The sequence below is a fragment of the Sorex fumeus genome, unplaced genomic scaffold (genome assembly GCF_029834395.1).
Source record: "Sorex fumeus unplaced genomic scaffold, SorFum_2.1 ptg000098l, whole genome shotgun sequence".
Taxonomy (NCBI): Eukaryota; Metazoa; Chordata; class Mammalia; order Eulipotyphla; family Soricidae; genus Sorex; species Sorex fumeus.
The window spans coordinates 66272301-66282545 of NW_026606155.1; the positions used below are offsets into that span (position 1 = coordinate 66272301).

Consider the following 10245-nt stretch of genomic DNA (forward strand, 5'->3'; position numbering starts at 1 on the left):
GTTGTGGCCCCAAAACAAGAACAAAACAACAACAGCAAAAACCCTGTCATCTTTCACAGATCTTTAGTCATTTATCTTTTTTCTACCTTTATTGTGGTTAAACAGAAGTAAGCATATAACTGTACCAAAAGAATTTCTTGCTGAGGTCAGCAAGTATTCTCATCAATGATCTATTATTTAATATCTTTGTCAACTATTGTCTCTTACCTGCTGATATCATAATGAAATTTATTTATTAACTCCCATAGTTGTATAAAGTGTAAATAATAACATCTGGACAGAGCATTTTTAATAAAAAAAAACTACCAACTCACTATTTACAGAAAATCCTGTGCACTGAAGATATCATTGGTATTGTATTATTTATTGTGTGCTTAAGAAACCAAAATAGAAAATATTTATCTGCTACCTCAAATTTTCCTGTATTTTAGTGCTTTCTTGTACATTTCTGTTAAGATATCATAGAAATTTGGTAAGGGTAGTATTTGATAGCAATGTTTTTAGTTTATATTTTATGAATGTTAAAAAGTATTTATACAGCTTTCACAGGTTCCCAAACTTCATAATGATTTATTATCCTTATAAATCTCTCACGTGTTCAATTTTATTTCATGCTAGATTTAATAATTTTGTGTCATATGCCAATGGCAGAGGAAAAATGCTTAAAATTATGGCTTTCAAGTTTCTATTGTTCATGCATGAATTTAATATGCAGGTAGGTTTCTCACTTGAATTGTGACTCTGAAAGCATTGTGGGTGCCCAGTCTTTCCATTAAGCTGACACATGTGTGAAATTATACGTACTACTTTTGAGCCTTCCATAGATGGTCTAAAACATACCAGAAATATCAGAAGGGAAAAATCATGATGGTTTGGCACATTGTCCAAGATTGTATTGCAGCTAATGGCACTGGCGAAGTTGGTGGTCTGGTAATTAAGTGAGAATCAATCCACAGCTCATGTGTTTGCATACAGTAGTTTTCTATGTGAAATCTTAAGTGGTCACTTGAACTTTTGTGGCAAAAAGCCAAATGCCTCAAGATCTATGTGTAAGCAATTTTTGCTGCCTTCAGCGAGGATAAGTTTTGTACTGAGAGGGGCATTCACACTTTTCTCTCTCTCTGATGAAATGCTAGAAACAATTTTTCATCACTAAAATATGTTCTTTGAAAAAAAAGAATAAATGTAGATAATGTTGAAGGCCAGTGTTCAAGCCACATAAAATTATTGTAAAAAGGAAACTAGATGAAATGACTGATTTATCTCTTGTCTATGCAAGTTTATGTTTAATTACATTTAAGTTGCTTAAAACGTTTTTTCTGACTTTGACTTGAAAAGTAGCTCAAATTCTTTTATTTAATTTTAGTCTTAAACAATGTGTTTTTGCTGATAAAACATAAAGTTAAACTGTGGATTTCCTACTACATTATCTAAGTAAATACAACCTTCAAAGCCCATTTATGTTCAAGGAGTGAATAAAAAAGCAAGTTTATATCTGATCTGGCTCTTTTAAAATGTCTGTAGCAAAGATCATTTTAACTTCTTGGGTTACATCTCTCAATTATTTGGATACCTGAGTAACAACTTCAATGTGATAAACAATTTAAGAATAAATATTTCAGATAATGGTCTGTATTTTTCATTGTATATGTTAACCTTTTAGAAAACAGTTCATATTTCAACTCTAAGTGGAGAATTTTTATTATCACTGATAAAATGAAATGAATAATGGAAATATATTCAGTATTCAGGGGAACAATAGCACATCCAATGTAAATTATAGTAAATATATGCATTATTGCATATAACAAGTAATATTACAAATACTGAGTGGTTTGCTGATAATAAGAACATTTATTCCACAGTAATATATCTCAATTTTTAATACATGATATGGGAAATATAATAGCCTCAGTATCATTGAATCATGATGAGAAGAAAGGAAGCTAATATATCAATTGTAGTACTATAATTTGGGTATTATATCAGTTGTCTGATGTTCTTATTAGAAAATAATAAGTATCATTTCAGAATATGTTTTGTCATAATCTTTATAGCACACAAGAAGCTGATAAGTTTTGCTATAATCCCTTAATGAACAATTTTTTTAAATAGAAAGAATCAAATACTACATTAGAAAGTGTGTGTTTTGGCCAATTATAAATAACAAAGATAATCACTTAATCACTTAATCACTTAATCCCCATTATTCATCGATTTATTCGAGCGGGTGCCAGTAACGTCTCCATTCATCCCGGTTGCGTGCTAGCGTAGCCCAATGGTATCTGTTCGTTTTAGGAACATGTAGAGCCTCAAACCGATCATTTAGGGTCTTGACGAAGAAGTCTGACCATCTTATAGGTGGGCGTCCACGTGATCTTTTGATGTCTCGTGGAATCCAATCAGTAATGGCTCTAGTCCAGAGGTTGTCTGTAAACCTCATTACGTGTCCAGCCCATCTGATTTTTGATGTCTTGGCAAATGAGACAGCGTCCCTGATTCTTGAGCGTTGACGAAGATCAGAACTCCGGATTCTATCTCTCATTTGAGTGAATCGTGATATTCCAAGCATAGTTCTTTCGATTCCTCTTTGAGAGACCCGAATAGCGTTCTCATCCTGTTTTCGTAGGGTCCAGGTCTCTGAGGCATATGTTAATGCAGGAAGAATAGTGGAATCAAAGAGATGTGCTCGTAGCTGGAGGTTCTTTGTCCTTTTAGTTATTTCTTCAATGCTCTTGAAGGCATTCCAAGCCGCTCTCTTCCTCCTGCACAACAAAGATAATCTTACCTTTAAAGTTTTAGATCATAGATCTAAAAAGATCTAAAACAGGAATTTTATTTTCAAAACAGTTATAAGCATTTTTTATTATAACATGCCTAAACTTCACTGCTTAAAGTTCTCATTTCCCACTTAAGAATTATCTTCTTTTATACTTTCTTCTCTTCCTCTTTTCATTTCAAGAAATTGTCATGACAGTTATTTTTTGTGCATTATGTTGACTGCAAGTTATATACATGTTCATATACATGTTTCAAATATGACTGCTCTCTCCTTGTTCATATATATGTACATACACACACACACACACTACTATTCTTTTGGTAGGATTAAAAAAAAGAACTTGGCCCTATTGAGACAATAACCAACCTGAAACTCAATTTGATCACTACTGCATACGTAAACTGGAGAAGGCTCCACTTTCTTAAAGCTGACATTTGTAGCATAAAACCACATAATCTTCAACAAGGGGATTCGAACAGGATACTCATGTTACTTCCACACAGTTCATTAGCCATAACTAGTCAGTCTTCCAACCCCCTATTCACTGCAAGGTGACTGACAAAATACAGATGAATAGTGTAATAATTGATAAGGTTACTGTCTCTGTTATATAATGCTTCAAAAAGGAGATGAAATATAAAGATAAATTACTTTACAAACAGAGCTGCCTCATGTATTTGTCCTTTGAGAACCACAGGACAAACATAAAGTTGGATGTTTAACTTTAAGGAGTTAAAACAGGAGAGATTCTAATCCATGAAAAAATCATTGAATGAATGTCACTTCATATTAATTAAACTCATTATTTGAATAATATCAACCCTTGTTCCATGAGGCTAATTACCAGATAATTTTGTGAGACTATTCATTGACACAAGTGCTTCCAATTCTGCAATAATAAAATGTAAAGTGGTCATATTACAACTAAAATTTTATAAGAATCAAGTGAGTGATACATACACATTGTTCAAAGGGGGATTAAGAACATATGAAGTATGTGGTTAACTTAAATTTTTTTCTTATTTTATTTTATTTTAGAATTTGGAACTTAAAAAATAAACTATGAATATATATATATATAATTAGTTTGTTCTCAGCAAATTGGGCATAGAGGTGGATTATAGTATTATCATATATTTATAAGTGAATCTCTCATCTTAAGGCCTTTTTTCAATTTTCATTAAGAAATTATATATCTAAATATTATGTGCTTTCTAATAATTTTCTTAACTATTCATATTTTTAGTATCTGCAATCACAAAACTTTCATGATGTTCCAAAGTAAATCCTGTCAAATTTTTTTCAAAATTTTATGCTATTTCATACTATTATTTAAAGTTCCTGTAAAATATCCCAGATATTTTTTTCTGATAGGTTTTTGGAACCATTTATATAAGACATACAAAAGGAGATATTTTTCTCTTCTACTGTTATTTTTTTTTTCATTTCATCATCCTGTTAATCGTCGATTGCCTCGAGCAGGCCCCAGTAACGTCTCTTTCATCCTAGCCCTGAGATTATATTCACGGCTCTTTAGGAGAATGAGACCCATCATTGTTACTGGTATTTGGCATATTTGGTAGGCCACGGGGAGTTTGCCAGACTCTGCCCTGTGGGCAGGCTACATTCGGATAGCCTGCAAGTTTGTCCAAAGTAGGAATGAGGTAATAAGATGTCGCGCGGCCGCATTTGCGGCCGCGCGGTTCCGGGATCTGGATTTTATAGTCTCTGAGTCTTGGCCGCTGATGGGATTACATGGCGCCAGGGGGTCAGGTGGTGGGTGTGACCCCCGCCTACTGGAATTTGGAGGATCTGGGTGGAAGATGCTCGACTCCAATTCGAGTAGGCTTGGAGGTCTCGGCCCCGGAACCCGCGTGGCTTTGTCCCTCTGCCAGTACCTTCATGTGTGCAGAGAGTGGTCTCAGCATGGTGGTGGCTGGTCCTGGAGGTCTTCGGCTGCCGTAGCCCTGGTCGGGGCGGGGAGGAAAGCTCAACCCGCTCCCCTCCAAGGGACTCCGGGAAGGAACACCGAGGCGCGGGGGCAGAGACTGCACTGCTCTCGTCCGGGATCTGGATTTTATAGTCTCTGAATCTTGGCCGCTAATGGGATTCCACGGCGCCAGGGGGCCAGGTGGTGGGTGTGACCCCCGCCTACTGGAATTTGGAGGATCTGGGTGGAAGATGCTCGACTCCAATTTGAGTAGGCTTGGAGGTCTCGGCCCCGGAACCCGCGTGGCTTTGTCCCTCTGCCAGTACCTTCATGTGTGCAGAGAGTGGTCTCAGCATGGTGGTGGCTGGTCCTGGAGGTCTTCGGCTGCCGTAGCCCTGGTCGGGGCGGGGAGGAAAGCTCAACCCGCTCCCCTCCAAGGGACTCCGGGAAGGAACACCGAGGCGCGGGGGCAGAGACTGCACTGCTCTCGTCCGGGATCTGGATTTTATAGTCTCTGAATCTTGGCCGCTAATGGGATTACACGGCGCCAGGGGGCCAGGTGGTGGGTGTGACCCCCGCCTACTGGAATTTGGAGGATCTTTTTTAAAAAAATCTGAGTGTCATCAAAAACAAAATCACATGTTGACCTAATAAGGAACATTTCCAGGTACTGGTTGAGATTGTGAAAGAGTATTTGTCTTCTGTGCCAGTTCAGCTTTTAAGTTGTGTAAATTGGAAACTACTTGTTTTCTCATCTTTATTTCCAGTGTAAGTTTCATTTTGTCAGTATCCAATTTTCTCTTCAGTTGGTCAATTTCATGTTGTACCTCAGTGATCTTGATTATACGATAATTCAAGAAGCTGTTTCAATTTGCTTTCTTCAAATAGTTTTTCAACTTTCTTTATTAGTTCTTTTTTAATTATTTCCAGTTGTAGTCTTTCTTCCTTTAATTGTTTAATTTGTTCGATAATATTCTCTCTTGAACTCTGTGACAAAGAAGTATCTCCTGGAATAGAAATATGTACAGAACGAAGTGAAGGAAAATCAGTAACATCTGGTAGGAGGACATACTCTTGTTTACTTATTTGTTTTCACTGTTATTGTTTTCATTTTTTGAATCTTCCAGAGATTTGAGCAATTCAGAATTTTCACTTTGATTTTCTCCAGCCTTGTTTTCTTTTGAATTATATTTCCCCTCAGCTGATTCTGATGTGGAGCAGCAAATGATTTAAGTTTCAGTTCAGATTCCTGCTTTGCCTTTACCACAGCCAAATTATTTCCTATGCATTTCAGAAATAAAAACTTTTCTGCAATAGCATCTTCACCAAGAAACTCAACAAGGCTTTCACTCAGGGCTTGTAGAGTAAGGTCAGGAGATATTCTTATAAATCCAGCTGAAATGAATTTGTTAATAGCATTCATTGAAACAGTATTTAACTTATAGTTCCATGATCCTTCAGGGACATAAAAAACATGAAGTTCCACCAACTCTGATGAGGATGACTGACTAGGATCCATGGGCATATTCACTAATGTCTCCATAGTGTAATTGTCAGTTGAAATAGTGTGTATTCACATCTTTCTTTTCATTTCATCATCAGTTAATAAAAGTTGTAATAGACGTTTGGCTTCTCTCCTTAGAGAAAATTGGGGGTGGGGAGAGGCTGCGCCATGCCCACGGTCTGCTCTGCCCTTTCGTGCGCTCCACTCGCCCTCCCAGATATTTTTTAATCTAAAGTAGATTGATATAATATGCCATCTTAGAAAATCTATATTTTAATTCAGAATTAATATTAATTAGCATAATGTATAATTGCATTATGGTGTATTTAAAAATAAATTAAAATTTATGCTTAAAATAATTTTGTACTCATTCATCTGTAGCACTGTAGCATGTCCTCCCATTGTTCATCAATTTGCTCGGACAGGCACTAGTAACATCTCACAACAAATTGTGAGACTTGTTGTTACTGTTTTGGCATACTGCATACATCACAGGTAGCTTTCCAGGCTCTGCCATGTGGGCAAGATACTCTTGGTAGCTTGCCTGGCTCTCCGAGAGGGGTGGAGGAATCGAACCCGGGTAGGCAATGTGGGCCGTGTGTAAGGCAAACGCCTTACCTGCTGTGCTAGATTAATTTGTAGATGAGCTGATGTAAATATTATAATTTATTTTATTATCTCTCTATAACATTATCTTTGAAAACAATTACACTATTTTATAATCTCAAACCCATTATCATCACTCACTTGGCAACACTACCATCCACCCATCAGATTAGTTGAGAAATAAAATACAACATAGCACTGTGGCACTGTCCTCCTATTGTTCATTGATTTGCTCCTGGGCACCAGTAATGTATCCATTGTGAAGCTTGTTGTTAGTATTTTTGGCATATCCATTTCGTGTTGGGCAGCTTGCCAGGCTTTCCCATGAGGGCAGGATACTCTCGGTAGCTTGCCGGGCTTTCCAAGGGGTGCGGAGAAGTTGAACCTGGGTCGGCTGTGTGGAAGGCAAATGCCTTACCCGCTGCGATATCGCTCCAGCCCAAAATACAACATATTAAAAATAAATAAATTAAATTAAATATACTACACTCTCAACTCAAACACATTACATCTGAGTAAGAAAGAGAATTTCTGCATATTCAGATAGTTATACTTGTTTCCTGAACACAAATTTTACTTCTACCTTTTCTCCCCAAATTAGTACATTATTTTCCACTAATATCTACATCTTTCCATCACATTTATTCCAAGGGTATCATTCATGTTACACCTTACTTGTGTTTCAGATAAATCTACCTTAAGCAATGTCATTCATGCAGTGATCTGTATATCATTTAATTACTTTTTCTTCCACAAAAAGCACACACACACACTCAATAAAAGATTTTTTCTGTATTTTTGAGTTACGTAGCAACATTGAAATGTAAAAGCTAATGCCATGCCAGAATTCTAAGAAAGGAAAATTAAAACTATAAGTTCTGAAATAAAATTAGAATAATAATTTTATTAAATATTAAAAATATTTTATTAATATAAAGGTAGGTCAGTATTCCACAAGCTTCAGTAAATCTTATAAGTTTTGAGAACTTATTATAGAGCTTATCTTTGAGACTCAACCCAAGTGATTCTTTTTCTTTAGTTAAGGTTAAAAGTATACATGTTTATTAGTTTTTTATTAAATTAATCATCCATCACCCTGCACCTCAATGATTCTGATGCAAGTGTCTCAGAGGTCATACTTGAGAAGCACTCTTCCTTGGAGACCTTCACTACTTTGTGAGGCATGTATAATTTTACCTCAGTAGAAGGATGCCTGGAATTTAGTAGGAATTCACACACTATCTGTTTTTGATTTTCCCAGCATTTGCTTTTGAAACAAATACAATTTTTATCCTGCTAATTGTTCATTTATTTATGTGCCAAATGGAGTGTAGACTGAGGGGGTATCGGAAAGTTGAACTACACTCAGCAGTGTTCAATGCTCATTCCTGCGTCTATGCTCAAAGATCACTTCTATCAATTCTTGTAGAACCACGCATATGTGGTGCTGGGGAATAAATGGATTACAGCATGTAAAGCAAGTGCATTAACCCCTGTACTATCTCTCTTGACACAGATCCTTTACATTATCATTTTTATTTTTGGGTCACCATGAGATAGAGAGTTACAAAGCTGATCATGGTCAAGTTTCAGTCACACAGTGTTGCAACACCCATGCCTCTACCAGTGTACATTTCACACCACAATGTCCCCAGTTTCCCTCCTGCAACCTATGCCCAGTCTGTCTCTATGGCAGGCACTTTCCTCCTCTCTCTGTCTCTGTCTCTGTCTCTGTCTCTCTCTCTCTCTCTCTCTCTCTCTCTCTCTCTCTCTCTCTCTCTGTGTGTCTCTCCCTCGCCCTCTCTCTCCCTTTTGGGGCATTATGGTTTGCAATACAGGTACTGTAAGATTATCATGTTTATTCTTTTACCTGTTTTCAATACATAGTTCATATTCAAAGTGATAACTTCCAACTGTCTTTGTCATGATGTTTCCTTCTCTATGCCAACTTCTTTCTCCCCCATCAATTGTGGTAGGCTTCCAACTGTGGACCAGACCTCCTGGCCTTTGTTTCTGCTGTGCTTGGGTATTGGTATCATATTATGTTTTTAAAACATATCTCACAAATGAGTCCAGTCATTCTGCCTATTCCTCTCCTTCTGACTCATTTCACTCACCATGATATTCTCCTTGTCCATACATTTATAAGCAAATTACATAACTTCATTTTTAGCAGCAGCATAGTAGTCCATTGTGTAGATGTACCATAGTTTTTTTTTTTAACCAATCATCTGTTCTCGGGCACTTGGATTATTTCCAGATTCTTACAAACTTTCTCATAGAATAAATATAAATGGCCAAAAGACACATGAAAAATGCTCTACATCACTAATCATCAGGGATCTGCAAATCAAAACAACAATGAGATATCATCTCACACCAAAGAGACTGGTACACATCAAAAAGAACAAGAGCAACCAACACTGGTGTGGATAAAGGGAGAAAGGAACTCTTCTTCATTGTTGGTGGAAATGCCAACTGGTACAGCCTCCTTGGAAAACAATATGGGCAATTACCAAAAAGCTAGAAATTGAGCTTCCATAGGACCCAGCAAAACCATTTCTAGGAATATGCCTTAGGAGTCCAAAAACACAGAGATGGTATCTGAAGAGATGGTATCTGCACTTCTATGTTCATCACAGCTCTAGTCGCAACAGCCAGAATCAGACCTTTATTTTAAAGTCAGCTCTAATTTCTCTCTCTCTTGGAATGACTCTTGAAACTAATCTCAAATTCCAGCAACATAAACGTGAATCTTACCCTTTTTCACCACCTCCAACATTGTCTCTCTAGCACCAGTCATCACCATCCCTAGACTTCAGCTTCTTTGATTTCCAGGTAATACACTTGTTCCAGGCATACATACCCATGCCTGCTGCAACAAGTGACTGTGAAAGTAGTGGCACAAATCAATATAAATTTAATTTCTTATGTTCTTGGAGATCAAATGTCAAATTATTCTCAGCAGGAATGATGGAAGCAGGACCAGTTTCTTATGGAGACTCTGGAGGGATAATCTATCTCCTTGTCATTTATATTTTCTAGAGGTCACCTGCAATCCTAAACACATATTTTTTTTTATCATTTCAACGAGCTTTCAAGTTCCCATGAACTATTTTCTGATCACCTACGTCTATCACCTACAATGACTGTTGCGATCATATTGCTCCACATCTATAAACCAGGATAACCTCCCAATCTTAAAATTCCTAGGTTACTCATATCTGGTAAATTCATTTGGTCAAATAAAGTACTACTTCCAGGTTCTGGAAATTGGAATTATGGGCATCTCAGGGAGGGGCCATTATTGCATCTGTCATATTACCTTATATTCACTCATTTTGAGAACTGTCAAATTGAAAAATATCAGATCATAATCATTCCCAGATTCTAAAATTTCCACTTTCAATTTGCTTGTCATTT

The 10245-nt window shown here is 36.9% G+C and overlaps 1 pseudogene; it reads right to left on the bottom strand.

Moving 5' to 3' along the window:
- Nucleotides 1-5340: 5340 nt before the first annotated feature.
- On the bottom strand, nt 5341-9692 carry LOC130041633 (spermatogenesis-associated protein 1-like; annotated as a pseudogene).
- Between the last annotated feature and the right edge of the window lie 553 nt (nt 9693-10245).